The sequence below is a fragment of the Maylandia zebra genome, linkage group LG19 (genome assembly GCF_041146795.1).
Source record: "Maylandia zebra isolate NMK-2024a linkage group LG19, Mzebra_GT3a, whole genome shotgun sequence".
Lineage (NCBI taxonomy): Eukaryota > Metazoa > Chordata > Actinopteri > Cichliformes > Cichlidae > Maylandia > Maylandia zebra.
In genome coordinates this window covers 13134158-13149723 of record NC_135185.1, presented here as the reverse complement: position 1 = coordinate 13149723, position 15566 = coordinate 13134158, and the positions used below count along the sequence as shown (strand labels likewise).

Below are 15566 nucleotides of genomic sequence, written 5' to 3'. Positions count from 1 at the left end.
CAGCCTGTTGTGAGAGATCGGATCATGAATACGACCTTCATCGTCATCAGTGCACATTTCTCCACTTTCACGACAAACGACTATGAACTTTGGTTCCATGTGAAACTGATTCCTATCCTTGCCAGTTTTACTCCAGAAATGCTCATAAACACAACCACAAACATCAGCTGCATGAATTACCAAGTCATGTGAGTAGTTTTCTTGGAGCAATCAAGATTTTGTTGCAAATGAAAATGACAATAGTGACAAAAAACAGCATGAGAATGTTTTCTTTCAACTGTTGCAGTGTGAGTGGGTTGGCTTCAGTTATCCAGGAGATGCCACTGTACAGACGGCAAGAGATCACACATGGTCTGCTGGGCTACCTAAGAAATGCTGAAAATGCCATCAATGAGCCAGGTAGGGCAGACATAGGGTGCGTTATGTGTTTTCCAGTGTGAAATGTCTTGAAAAGCACTCAGACAAAAAACTTGCCCACAAATTCTTTCATGTCTACCTGTCAAAAACCTTCCTAAATTTGGCACATCCTAACTTTTGTTTGTATGCCTTAGCTTGCAGGCAACAAAATGAGAGTGATGCCCAATGGGTTAAAGCAAATCTGGGTCCATTCGTCCAATATACATCATACTCTGACCTCAAAGACTTCAACATCTCTACGGTAAGCCCTACATTGCACTTCTAGTCCTCCCTTAAGAACAGGAAAACAAAATTGTAGACTTAAGAAGACAAACACAGGAGTTTATTTTGCCATATCAAAAATACAAGCAAATCATAGAGCACACTTTCTTTGGTTGCAAACGCTAATCCTTTACCCACAGCATTGGTCATTACTGTTGTCTAATATTATGTTGATTCCCTGTTGTAGGCTGGATTGTTGTCAACGCTCAATCCCTCTGAGGTGGCACAGCTGCTACTGAGCTCTGGAGCCTCAAATAACACAGATTTTATTGATCTTGTGTTTGAAAAACTTGAAGAGGGCAATGTTCTAAAAAATGTCGATGAATTCCTGACACAGCTGACAGCCAATGGACAGGTAGGCTAGCCTCCTAAAAGGGTGAAGGAGGACAATGCAGATATTTGATTCCAGAAGTAAACACAGAATAAAACATAGGTCTCAACCGCTACATCCATTGTTGGCTATTGTATCTTAGAAAACAAATGGTTACAGCTTTTGTACCATGTTGTATGGGTGTACTTCCAACATGCAATCTCACCTTTGCTTATGTCTTTTTCCACTTTAATATGACAGAGCCCACATTTCCAGCCTGTTGTGAGAGATCGGATCATGAATATGACCTTCATCATCATCAGTCCACATTTCTCCACTTTCACGACAAACGACTATGAACTTTGGTTCCATGTGAAACTGATTCCTATCCTTGCCAGTTTTACTCCAGAAATGCTCATAAACACAACCACAAACATCAGCTGCATGAATTACCAAGTCATGTGAGTAGTTTTCTTGGAGCAATCAAGATTTTGTTGCAAATGAAAATGACAATACTGACAAAGAACAGCATGAGAATGTTTTCTTTCAACTGTTGCAGTGTGAGTGGGTTGGCTTCAGTTATCCAGGAGATGCCACTGTACAGACGGCAAGAGATCACACATGGTCTGCTGGGCTACCTAAGAAATGCTGAAAATGCCATCAATGAGCCAGGTAGGGCAGACATAGGGTGCGTTATGTGCTTTCCAGTGTGAAATGTCTTGAAAAGCACTCAGACAAAAAACTTGCCCACATATTCTTTCATGTCTACCTGTCAAAAACCTTCCTAAATTTGGCACATCCTAACTTTTGTTTGTATGCCTTAGCTTGCAGGCAACAAAATGAGAGTGATGCCCAATGGGTTAAAGCAAATCTGGGTCCATTCGTCCAATATACATCATACTCTGACCTCAAAGACTTCAACATCTCTACGGTAAGCTTTACTCTTATTACTCTTCCTGTCTTTCTTGAGAATAGCAAAGCAAAATTCTGGAAATTATACAAAAGACATGCATTTCATGAATTCTACTTTTTTGTATCCATAGCTGGCAGTTCTGGACGTTCTTTTACCATCGCAAAAGGCTGATCTAATCCTAGATCCAAACAGTGGTGCTTTAAACGATGCACATGTTGTAAGGGAGGTGTTGACAAGCTTGACAGAGACCAGTGATTATGAGCAGCTCAACCAATTCTTCCAGGCTTTTGCAAACATCAACAAGCAGGTGAATTCTCATTGGTAACCTTACCTCAGCGCAAACATCAACAAATGTTAACAGTGTTCTTTCATAAACCTGCTCAAGTGTTTAACTGAAAATGATCCATTTCTGATATGCTTCATGCCTTGAGGCATCCCTGCTGTACAGAAGTACAAAGATTTAGTTTAGATAAGCTCCCCCTCATCTCCGCATTTCCACAAAGACTTCAGAACTTCCTCTCTGACCTTATTATGATCCCCTTCTCTTTTCAGAGAAATGTCACCCTCATCCAAAATCCAGATGTGCGAGACACCATTTTGAGCCTGACCTTGACAGCCCTTGCTCCTCAGCTTAAAGACTTTCAGCCAGAAGACTATCAACAGTGGTTCCAGGTTTATTTGGTTCCTGTGATGGCGAGCATCCTTCCTAGCAGCTTGCGGGTGATCCCCAGTAACATCACCTGTGAATCCTACCAGGCTGTGTAAGATATTTCTGATATCCACAGTTAGACATTTGGGTGTGCACAATGCCAAGCTGAGGCTCCTGACAAGTCACAATGAATTCTTTTCTTCCTTTAGATACGATGGTCTTGCGCAGAGTTTGGCAGCATTGCCACTGGACCTTTCACAGGGCGTGAGATCAAGCAAGCAGTACCTCCAGGACACATTCCCACGTATGTGGCAAATGGGCTTTCCTGACTAAACTTTTCCCAAAAGCCCAGTACCAGCACTGTAATGACTACTCCATTGATTTGTTTCCTTTCTTTTTCTTCTCAAACAGGCTGCTCAGTTCCAGCTTCCTTTGTGGTAAGATTAGTTTTTTGGGGGGTGGGTGGGTGGGTGTGGGGGGTGTCTTACATGGGTTATCCAATATTTGATCCAGGTTTGGCACACTAATTGGGCCAACTGTGACAAAGTCAAGGTATTTACACTTGAAGAAGATGTTTCCACTATACTAACACTCATATTCTCTTTGTCTTCAGTGCAAGGTGACCCCAGTTCATGGTAAGTCTGTCTAGAAGTACACATTTCAACTCTAAGGATATAAATGCATTCTGAAGGACTATTATCTGACACACAACCATTCTCTTTTCACAGTGAATCTCATTTGTAATGGAGTTGATGGGTGGGTGAAATGCCGTTTTGTTCAATGTTGATTCTGTCTAGGTAAAATTTGTTAACACAGTGTAATTAAGGGGACATTGGATTTCAATTTATTGTGTTTTTTCCACAGTTCAAAACTTGAGCAAATCCTGTCAGCTGGCAATTCCTCGGCAGCCCTGTGCAATTTCACCATCACAGAACATGCCTGTTCCTCTGTAAGATTCCTTTTTAAACTCCAAAAACAGAACATGGATTTTGCCCCATTATGGTCCTGAGACAAATCTCCATGAGCTCTGACAAAATGGCTGTATTCTTTGTCAATTTTCTTTTTCAAGGCTCCCTATCTCACATCCAGCAACTTGGTCACACTGCTGAACTGCACACTGAAAAGCCAAAACATATACCCAGTAGAAGTCTGGAAGCTTTTCTTCCAAAAAGCCTCTGCTGTACTGGACCAGGCCCTTGAGACATTTGCTAACATGGTAAGTACAAAATCACATTTTCACAATATTGCCATTTCCCTGCGTGAAGTTTGGGTCCAGCTACAATTATTTTTCTGCCAATTCAAGGCCGTCAACAACACCTACCCGACCTCGTCAAATGTGCTCGAGGCTCTTGGAGAAGTGAGAATTGACAACTTCAGCCAGGCACAACTACAGAGTGAGGAGTTCATTACCAGCTGGTTCAAGACAAAGATCCGTCCGTTTCTGGCCGTTCCATCTTTCAACTTCCTATTTTGCCTTAGCTCCAAAAACTTCAGCTGCCAGACATACCAGACTGTGTAAGTAAATATGAGACATATAGCTCTGTTCTGCAAATGTGCAGTTGACTAGAAGTTTAGATGTTGAAAGCTTTCTCTCAAATGTAGCATTCAGGCATTTGGAAGCCAAAAGGCATCCATGGACAGAGACACACAGCAAGCAGTCTTCACTCACTTCATCAAACCGTTCTTGTCAAGAAATGACTCAACAGGTAAAAGGAGAAACTCAAGCTCACTTTGGTTTTTCCATGACAACATGTGGTATATTACCCTGTCAATAACTTTCTTGCTTTTTCTGCAGATCCTGGCTGTGTCTCATCTATCACGGGGAGCCAAGCGTGGCTAAAGGCAAACCTTGGCGACTTCTCTGATTTTGCAACTGTGCAGGACTTGGAAGCCTTCAATCCTAATTTGTCCGCTGTGAGTGCCAACTGCAGATGTACATCTTCCTGTAAACGGAATTCTTTTACCCAGAACATTTCCATGACTGCTGTCTGATATTATGCTGGTTCTCTTTTGTAGGCTGAATTGTTGTCAGTCCTCAGTCCTTCTCAGGTGGCACAGCTGGTACTGAGTTTGGGAGCCTCCAATAACACAGATTTGATTGATCGTGTGTTTGAGCGACTGCAAGAGGGCAACGCTCTAGAAAATGTGGATGGATTCCTCACACAACTGACAGCCAATGGACAGGTATGCTAGGCTTCTAAAAGGGTGAAGGAGGACAATCCTGGTGTTTTATTCCAGCAGGATAAGACAGAATAAGACATTTGCTAAACCGCTACACAACTCTTCAAGGAGTCTATCATAGAGAAGACTTGTTTGCAACCTTTGTGACATGTTGTATGAGTACATATACAACATGCAGTCTCTGTATTGCTTAGCTTCTTTTCCACCTCAATTTCACAGATGCCAATTTTCCAGCCTGTTGTGAGAGATCGGATCATGAATGCGACCTTCATCGTCATCAGTCCGCATTTCTCCACTTTCACGACAAACGACTATGAACTTTGGTTCCATGTGAAACTGATTCCTATCCTTGCCAGTTTTACTCCAGAAATGCTCATAAACACAATCACAAACATCAGCTGCATGAACTACCAAGTCATGTGAGTAGTTTTCTTGGAGCAATCAAGATTTTGTTGCAAATGAAAATGACAATAGAGACAAAGAACAGCATGAGAATGTTTTCTTTCAACTGTTGCAGTGTGAGTGGGTTGGTTTCAGTTATCCAGGAGATGCCACTGTACAGACGGCAAGAGATCACACATGGTCTGCTGGGCTACCTAAGAAATGCTGAAAATGCCATCAATGAGCCAGGTAGAGCAGACATAGGGTGCATTATGTGTTTTCCAGTGTGAAATGTCTTGAAAAGCACTCAGACAAAAAACTTAAATTCTTTCATGTCTACCAGTCACAAACCTTCCTAAATTGAGCACATCCTAACTTTTGTCTGCATGCCTTAGCTTGCAGGCAACAAAATGAGAGTGATGCCCAATGGGTTAAAGCAAATCTGGGTCCATTCGTCCAATATACATCATACTCTGACCTCAAAGACTTCAACATCTCTACGGTAAGCCCTACATTGCACTTCTAGTCCTCCCTTAAGAACAGGAAAACAAAATTGTAGACTTAAGAAGACAAACACAGGAGTTTATTTTGCCATATCAAAAATACAAGCAAATCATAGAGCACACTTTCTTTGGTTGCAAACTCTATTCATTTACCCATAGCATTGGTCATTACTGCTGTCTGATATTATGTTGATTCCCTGTTGTAGGCTGGATTGTTGTCAACGCTCAATCCCTCTGAGGTGGCACAGCTGCTACTGAGCTCTGGAGCCTCAAATAACACAGATTTTATTGATCTTGTGCTTAAACAACTTGAAGAGGGCAACGCTCTAAAAAATGTGGATGAATTCCTGACACAGCTGACAGCCAATGGACAGGTAGGCTAGCCTCCTAAAAGGGTGAAGGAGGACAATGCGGATATTTGATTCTAGAAGTAAACACAGAATAAGACATCGGTCTCAACCGCTACATCCATTGTTGGCTATTGTATCTTAGAAAACAAATGGTTACAGCCTTTGTACCATGTTGTATGGGTGTACTTCCAACATGCAATCTCACCTTTGCTTATGTCTTTTTCCACTTTAATATGACAGACCCCACATTTCCAGCCTGTTGTGAGAGATCGGATCATGAATACGACCTTCATCGTCATCAGTCCACATTTCTCCACTTTCACGACAAACGACTATGAACTTTGGTTCCATGTGAAACTGATTCCTATCCTTGCCAGTTTTACTCCAGAAATGCTCATAAACACAACCACAAACATCAGCTGCATGAATTACCAAGTCATGTGAGTAGTTTTCTTGGAGCAATCAAGATTTTGTTGCAAATGAAAATGACAATAGTGACAAAAAACAGCATGAGAATGTTTTCTTTCAACTGTTGCAGTGTGAGTGGGTTGGCTTCAGTTATCCAGGAGATGCCACTGTACAGACGGCAAGAGATCACACATGGTCTGCTGGGCTACCTAAGAAATGCTGAAAATGCCATCAATGAGCCAGGTAGGGCAGACATAGGGTGCGTTATGTGTTTTCCAGTGTGAAATGTCTTGAAAAGCACTCAGACAAAAAACTTGCCCACAAATTCTTTCATGTCTACCTGTCAAAAACCTTCCTAAATTTGGCACATCCTAACTTTTGTTTGTATGCCTTAGCTTGCAGGCAACAAAATGAGAGTGATGCCCAATGGGTTAAAGCAAATCTGGGTCCATTCGTCCAATATACATCATACTCTGACCTCAAAGACTTCAACATCTCTACGGTAAGCCCTACATTGCACTTCTAGTCCTCCCTTAAGAACAGGAAAACAAAATTGTAGACTTAAGAAGACAAACACAGGAGTTTATTTTGCCATATCAAAAATACAAGCAAATCATAGAGCACACTTTCTTTGGTTGCAAACGCTAATCCTTTACCCACAGCATTGGTCATTACTGTTGTCTAATATTATGTTGATTCCCTGTTGTAGGCTGGATTGTTGTCAACGCTCAATCCCTCTGAGGTGGCACAGCTGCTACTGAGCTCTGGAGCCTCAAATAACACAGATTTTATTGATCTTGTGTTTGAAAAACTTGAAGAGGGCAATGTTCTAAAAAATGTGGATGAATTCCTGACACAGCTGACAGCCAATGGACAGGTAGGCTAGCCTCCTAAAAGGGTGAAGGAGGACAATGCAGATATTTGATTCCAGAAGTAAACACAGAATAAAACATAGGTCTCAACCGCTACATCCATTGTTGGCTATTGTATCTTAGAAAACAAATGGTTACAGCTTTTGTACCATGTTGTATGGGTGTACTTCCAACATGCAATCTCACCTTTGCTTATGTCTTTTTCCACTTTAATATGACAGAGCCCACATTTCCAGCCTGTTGTGAGAGATCGGATCATGAATACGACCTTCATCATCATCAGTCCACATTTCTCCACTTTCACGACAAACGACTATGAACTTTGGTTCCATGTGAAACTGATTCCTATCCTTGCCAGTTTTACTCCAGAAATGCTCATAAACACAACCACAAACATCAGCTGCATGAATTACCAAGTCATGTGAGTGGTTTTCTTGGAGCAATCAAGATTTTGTTGCAAATGAAAATGACAATACTGACAAAGAACAGCATGAGAACGTTTTCTTTCAACTGTTGCAGTGTGAGTGGGTTGGCTTCAGTTATCCAGGAGATGCCACTGTACAGACGGCAAGAGATCACACATGGTCTGCTGGGCTACCTAAGAAATGCTGAAAATGCCATCAATGAGCCAGGTAGGGCAGACATAGGGTGCGTTATGTGCTTTCCAGTGTGAAATGTCTTGAAAAGCACTCAGACAAAAAACTTGCCCACATATTCTTTCATGTCTACCTGTCAAAAACCTTCCTAAATTTGGCACATCCTAACTTTTGTTTGTATGCCTTAGCTTGCAGGCAACAAAATGAGAGTGATGCCCAATGGGTTAAAGCAAATCTGGGTCCATTCGTCCAATATACATCATACTCTGACCTCAAAGACTTCAACATCTCTACGGTAAGCTTTACTCTTATTACTCTTCCTGTCTTTCTTGAGAATAGCAAAGCAAAATTCTGGAAATTATACAAAAGACATGCATTTCATGAATTCTACTTTTTTGTATCCATAGCTGGCAGTTCTGGACGTTCTTTCACCATCGCAAAAGGCTGATCTAATCCTAGATCCAAACAGTGGTGCTTTAAACGATGCACATGTTGTAAGGGAGGTGTTGACAAGCTTGACAGAGACCAGTGATTATGAGCAGCTCAACCAATTCTTCCAGGCTTTTGCAAACATCAACAAGCAGGTGAATTCTCATTGGTAACCTTACCTCAGCGCAAACATCAACAAATGTTAACAGTGTTCTTTCATAAACCTGCTCAAGTGTTTAACTGAAAATGATCCATTTCTGATATGCTTCATGCCTTGAGGCATCCCTGCTGTACAGAAGTACAAAGATTTAGTTTAGATAAGCTCCCCCTCATCTCCGCATTTCCACAAAGACTTCAGAACTTCCTCTCTGACCTTATTATGATCCCCTTCTCTTTTCAGAGAAATGTCACCCTCATCCAAAATCCAGATGTGCGAGACACCATTTTGAGCCTGACCTTGACAGCCCTTGCTCCTCAGCTTAAAGACTTTCAGCCAGAAGACTATCAACAGTGGTTCCAGGTTTATTTGGTTCCTGTGATGGCGAGCATCCTTCCTAGCAGCTTGCGGGTGATCCCCAGTAACATCACCTGTGAATCCTACCAGGCTGTGTAAGATATTTCTGATATCCACAGTTAGACATTTGGGTGTGCACAATGCCAAGCTGAGGCTCCTGACAAGTCACAATGAATTCTTTTCTTCCTTTAGATACGATGGTCTTGCGCAGAGTTTGGCAGCATTGCCACTGGACCTTTCACAGGGCGTGAGATCAAGCAAGCAGTACCTCCAGGACACATTCCCACGTATGTGGCAAATGGGCTTTCCTGACTAAACTTTTCCCAAAAGCCCAGTACCAGCACTGTAATGACTACTCCATTGATTTGTTTCCTTTCTTTTTCTTCTCAAACAGGCTGCTCAGTTCCAGCTTCCTTTGTGGTAAGATTAGTTTTTTGGGGGGTGGGTGGGTGGGTGTGGGGGGTGTCTTACATGGGTTATCCAATATTTGATCCAGGTTTGGCACACTAATTGGGCCAACTGTGACAAAGTCAAGGTATTTACACTTGAAGAAGATGTTTCCACTATACTAACACTCATATTCTCTTTGTCTTCAGTGCAAGGTGACCCCAGTTCATGGTAAGTCTGTCTAGAAGTACACATTTCAACTCTAAGGATATAAATGCATTCTGAAGGACTATTATCTGACACACAACCATTCTCTTTTCACAGTGAATCTCATTTGTAATGGAGTTGATGGGTGGGTGAAATGCCGTTTTGTTCAATGTTGATTCTGTCTAGGTAAAATTTGTTAACACAGTGTAATTAAGGGGACATTGGATTTCAATTTATTGTGTTTTTTCCACAGTTCAAAACTTGAGCAAATCCTGTCAGCTGGCAATTCCTCGGCAGCCCTGTGCAATTTCACCATCACAGAACATGCCTGTTCCTCTGTAAGATTCCTTTTTAAACTCCAAAAACAGAACATGGATTTTGCCCCATTATGGTCCTGAGACAAATCTCCATGAGCTCTGACAAAATGGCTGTATTCTTTGTCAATTTTCTTTTTCAAGGCTCCCTATCTCACATCCAGCAACTTGGTCACACTGCTGAACTGCACACTGAAAAGCCAAAACATATACCCAGTAGAAGTCTGGAAGCTTTTCTTCCAAAAAGCCTCTGCTGTACTGGACCAGGCCCTTGAGACATTTGCTAACATGGTAAGTACAAAATCACATTTTCACAATATTGCCATTTCCCTGCGTGAAGTTTGGGTCCAGCTACAATTATTTTTCTGCCAATTCAAGGCCGTCAACAACACCTACCCGACCTCGTCAAATGTGCTCGAGGCTCTTGGAGAAGTGAGAATTGACAACTTCAGCCAGGCACAACTACAGAGTGAGGAGTTCATTACCAGCTGGTTCAAGACAAAGATCCGTCCGTTTCTGGCCGTTCCATCTTTCAACTTCCTATTTTGCCTTAGCTCCAAAAACTTCAGCTGCCAGACATACCAGACTGTGTAAGTAAATATGAGACATATAGCTCTGTTCTGCAAATGTGCAGTTGACTAGAAGTTTAGATGTTGAAAGCTTTCTCTCAAATGTAGCATTCAGGCATTTGGAAGCCAAAAGGCATCCATGGACAGAGACACACAGCAAGCAGTCTTCACTCACTTCATCAAACCGTTCTTGTCAAGAAATGACTCAACAGGTAAAAGGAGAAACTCAAGCTCACTTTGGTTTTTCCATGACAACATGTGGTATATTACCCTGTCAATAACTTTCTTGCTTTTTCTGCAGATCCTGGCTGTGTCTCATCTATCACGGGGAGCCAAGCGTGGCTAAAGGCAAACCTTGGCGACTTCTCTGATTTTGCAACTGTGCAGGACTTGGAAGCCTTCAATCCTAATTTGTCCGCTGTGAGTGCCAACTGCAGATGTACATCTTCCTGTAAACGGAATTCTTTTACCCAGAACATTTCCATGACTGCTGTCTGATATTATGCTGGTTCTCTTTTGTAGGCTGAATTGTTGTCAGTCCTCAGTCCTTCTCAGGTGGCACAGCTGGTACTGAGTTTGGGAGCCTCCAATAACACAGATTTGATTGATCGTGTGTTTGAGCGACTGCAAGAGGGCAACGCTCTAGAAAATGTGGATGGATTCCTCACACAACTGACAGCCAATGGACAGGTATGCTAGGCTTCTAAAAGGGTGAAGGAGGACAATCCTGGTGTTTTATTCCAGCAGGATAAGACAGAATAAGACATTTGCTAAACCGCTACACAACTCTTCAAGGAGTCTATCATAGAGAAGACTTGTTTGCAACCTTTGTGACATGTTGTATGAGTACATTTACAACATGCAGTCTCTGTATTGCTTAGCTTCTTTTCCACCTCAATTTCACAGATGCCAATTTTCCAGCCTGTTGTGAGAGATCGGATCATGAATGCGACCTTCATCGTCATCAGTCCACATTTCTCCACTTTCACGACAAACGACTATGAACTTTGGTTCCATGTGAAACTGATTCCTATCCTTGCCAGTTTTACTCCAGAAATGCTCATAAACACAATCACAAACATCAGCTGCATGAACTACCAAGTCATGTGAGTAGTTTTCTTGGAGCAATCAAGATTTTGTTGCAAATGAAAATGACAATAGAGACAAAGAACAGCATGAGAATGTTTTCTTTCAACTGTTGCAGTGTGAGTGGGTTGGTTTCAGTTATCCAGGAGATGCCACTGTACAGACGGCAAGAGATCACACATGGTCTGCTGGGCTACCTAAGAAATGCTGAAAATGCCATCAATGAGCCAGGTAGAGCAGACATAGGGTGCATTATGTGTTTTCCAGTGTGAAATGTCTTGAAAAGCACTCAGACAAAAAACTTAAATTCTTTCATGTCTACCAGTCACAAACCTTCCTAAATTGAGCACATCCTAACTTTTGTCTGCATGCCTTAGCTTGCAGGCAACAAAATGAGAGTGATGCCCAATGGGTTAAAGCAAATCTGGGTCCATTCGTCCAATATACAGCGTACTCTGACCTCAAAGACTTCAACATCTCTACGGTAAGCCCTACATTGCACTTCTAGTCCTCCCTTAAGAACAGGAAAACAAAATTGTAGACTTAAGAAGACAAACACAGGAGTTTATTTTGCCATATCAAAAATACAAGCAAATCATAGAGCACACTTTCTTTGGTTGCAAACTCTATTCATTTACCCACAGCATTGGTCATTACTGTTGTCTGATATTATGTTGATTCCCTGTTGTAGGCTGGATTGTTGTCAACGCTCAATCCCTCTGAGGTGGCACAGCTGCTACTGAGCTCTGGAGCCTCAAATAACACAGATTTTATTGATCTTGTGTTTAAACAACTTGAAGAGGGCAACGCTCTAAAAAATGTGGATGAATTCCTGACACAGCTGACAGCCAATGGACAGGTAGGCTAGCCTCTTAAAAGGGTGAAGGAGGACAATGCGGATATTTGATTCTAGAAGTAAACACAGAATAAGACATCGGTCTCAACCGCTACATCCATTGTTGGCTATTGTATCTTAGAAAACAAATGGTTACAGCCTTTGTACCATGTTGTATGGGTGTACTTCCAACATGCAATCTCACCTTTGCTTATGTCTTTTTCCACTTTAATATGACAGACCCCACATTTCCAGCCTGTTGTGAGAGATCGGATCATGAATACGACCTTCATCGTCATCAGTCCACATTTCTCCACTTTCACGACAAACGACTATGAACTTTGGTTCCATGTGAAACTGATTCCTATCCTTGCCAGTTTTACTCCAGAAATGCTCATAAACACAACCACAAACATCAGCTGCATGAATTACCAAGTCATGTGAGTAGTTTTCTTGGAGCAATCAAGATTTTGTTGCAAATGAAAATGACAATAGTGACAAAAAACAGCATGAGAATGTTTTCTTTCAACTGTTGCAGTGTGAGTGGGTTGGCTTCAGTTATCCAGGAGATGCCACTGTACAGACGGCAAGAGATCACACATGGTCTGCTGGGCTACCTAAGAAATGCTGAAAATGCCATCAATGAGCCAGGTAGGGCAGACATAGGGTGCGTTATGTGTTTTCCAGTGTGAAATGTCTTGAAAAGCACTCAGACAAAAAACTTGCCCACAAATTCTTTCATGTCTACCTGTCAAAAACCTTCCTAAATTTGGCACATCCTAACTTTTGTTTGTATGCCTTAGCTTGCAGGCAACAAAATGAGAGTGATGCCCAATGGGTTAAAGCAAATCTGGGTCCATTCGTCCAATATACATCATACTCTGACCTCAAAGACTTCAACATCTCTACGGTAAGCCCTACATTGCACTTCTAGTCCTCCCTTAAGAACAGGAAAACAAAATTGTAGACTTAAGAAGACAAACACAGGAGTTTATTTTGCCATATCAAAAATACAAGCAAATCATAGAGCACACTTTCTTTGGTTGCAAACGCTAATCCTTTACCCACAGCATTGGTCATTACTGTTGTCTAATATTATGTTGATTCCCTGTTGTAGGCTGGATTGTTGTCAACGCTCAATCCCTCTGAGGTGGCACAGCTGCTACTGAGCTCTGGAGCCTCAAATAACACAGATTTTATTGATCTTGTGTTTGAAAAACTTGAAGAGGGCAATGTTCTAAAAAATGTGGATGAATTCCTGACACAGCTGACAGCCAATGGACAGGTAGGCTAGCCTCCTAAAAGGGTGAAGGAGGACAATGCAGATATTTGATTCCAGAAGTAAACACAGAATAAAACATAGGTCTCAACCGCTACATCCATTGTTGGCTATTGTATCTTAGAAAACAAATGGTTACAGCTTTTGTACCATGTTGTATGGGTGTACTTCCAACATGCAATCTCACCTTTGCTTATGTCTTTTTCCACTTTAATATGACAGAGCCCACATTTCCAGCCTGTTGTGAGAGATCGGATCATGAATACGACCTTCATCATCATCAGTCCACATTTCTCCACTTTCACGACAAACGACTATGAACTTTGGTTCCATGTGAAACTGATTCCTATCCTTGCCAGTTTTACTCCAGAAATGCTCATAAACACAACCACAAACATCAGCTGCATGAATTACCAAGTCATGTGAGTAGTTTTCTTGGAGCAATCAAGATTTTGTTGCAAATGAAAATGACAATACTGACAAAGAACAGCATGAGAACGTTTTCTTTCAACTGTTGCAGTGTGAGTGGGTTGGCTTCAGTTATCCAGGAGATGCCACTGTACAGACGGCAAGAGATCACACATGGTCTGCTGGGCTACCTAAGAAATGCTGAAAATGCCATCAATGAGCCAGGTAGGGCAGACATAGGGTGCGTTATGTGCTTTCCAGTGTGAAATGTCTTGAAAAGCACTCAGACAAAAAACTTGCCCACATATTCTTTCATGTCTACCTGTCAAAAACCTTCCTAAATTTGGCACATCCTAACTTTTGTTTGTATGCCTTAGCTTGCAGGCAACAAAATGAGAGTGATGCCCAATGGGTTAAAGCAAATCTGGGTCCATTCGTCCAATATACATCATACTCTGACCTCAAAGACTTCAACATCTCTACGGTAAGCTTTACTCTTATTACTCTTCCTGTCTTTCTTGAGAATAGCAAAGCAAAATTCTGGAAATTATACAAAAGACATGCATTTCATGAATTCTACTTTTTTGTATCCATAGCTGGCAGTTCTGGACGTTCTTTCACCATCGCAAAAGGCTGATCTAATCCTAGATCCAAACAGTGGTGCTTTAAACGATGCACATGTTGTAAGGGAGGTGTTGACAAGCTTGACAGAGACCAGTGATTATGAGCAGCTCAACCAATTCTTCCAGGCTTTTGCAAACATCAACAAGCAGGTGAATTCTCATTGGTAACCTTACCTCAGCGCAAACATCAACAAATGTTAACAGTGTTCTTTCATAAACCTGCTCAAGTGTTTAACTGAAAATGATCCATTTCTGATATGCTTCATGCCTTGAGGCATCCCTGCTGTACAGAAGTACAAAGATTTAGTTTAGATAAGCTCCCCCTCATCTCCGCATTTCCACAAAGACTTCAGAACTTCCTCTCTGACCTTATTATGATCCCCTTCTCTTTTCAGAGAAATGTCACCCTCATCCAAAATCCAGATGTGCGAGACACCATTTTGAGCCTGACCTTGACAGCCCTTGCTCCTCAGCTTAAAGACTTTCAGCCAGAAGACTATCAACAGTGGTTCCAGGTTTATTTGGTTCCTGTGATGGCGAGCATCCTTCCTAGCAGCTTGCGGGTGATCCCCAGTAACATCACCTGTGAATCCTACCAGGCTGTGTAAGATATTTCTGATATCCACAGTTAGACATTTGGGTGTGCACAATGCCAAGCTGAGGCTCCTGACAAGTCACAATGAATTCTTTTCTTCCTTTAGATACGATGGTCTTGCGCAGAGTTTGGCAGCATTGCCACTGGACCTTTCACAGGGCGTGAGATCAAGCAAGCAGTACCTCCAGGACACATTCCCACGTATGTGGCAAATGGGCTTTCCTGACTAAACTTTTCCCAAAAGCCCAGTACCAGCACTGTAATGACTACTCCATTGATTTGTTTCCTTTCTTTTTCTTCTCAAACAGGCTGCTCAGTTCCAGCTTCCTTTGTGGTAAGATTAGTTTTTTGGGGGGTGGGTGGGTGGGTGTGGGGGGTGTCTTACATGGGTTATCCAATATTTGATCCAGGTTTGGCACACTAATTGGGCCAACTGTGACAAAGTCAAGGTATTTACACTTGAAGAAGATGTTTCCACT

The 15566-nt window shown here is 41.9% G+C and overlaps 1 long non-coding RNA gene across 1 annotated transcript; it reads left to right on the top strand.

Annotated features, from left to right (window-relative positions):
* Positions 1-11605: 11605 nt before the first annotated feature.
* On the top strand, positions 11606-12827 carry LOC143414050 (uncharacterized). The gene is made up of 4 exons (XR_013094616.1): positions 11606-11831; positions 12039-12206; positions 12423-12622; positions 12721-12827. It is a non-coding gene; the product is annotated as an uncharacterized LOC143414050 (long non-coding RNA).
* Positions 12828-15566: the final 2739 nt, after the last annotated feature.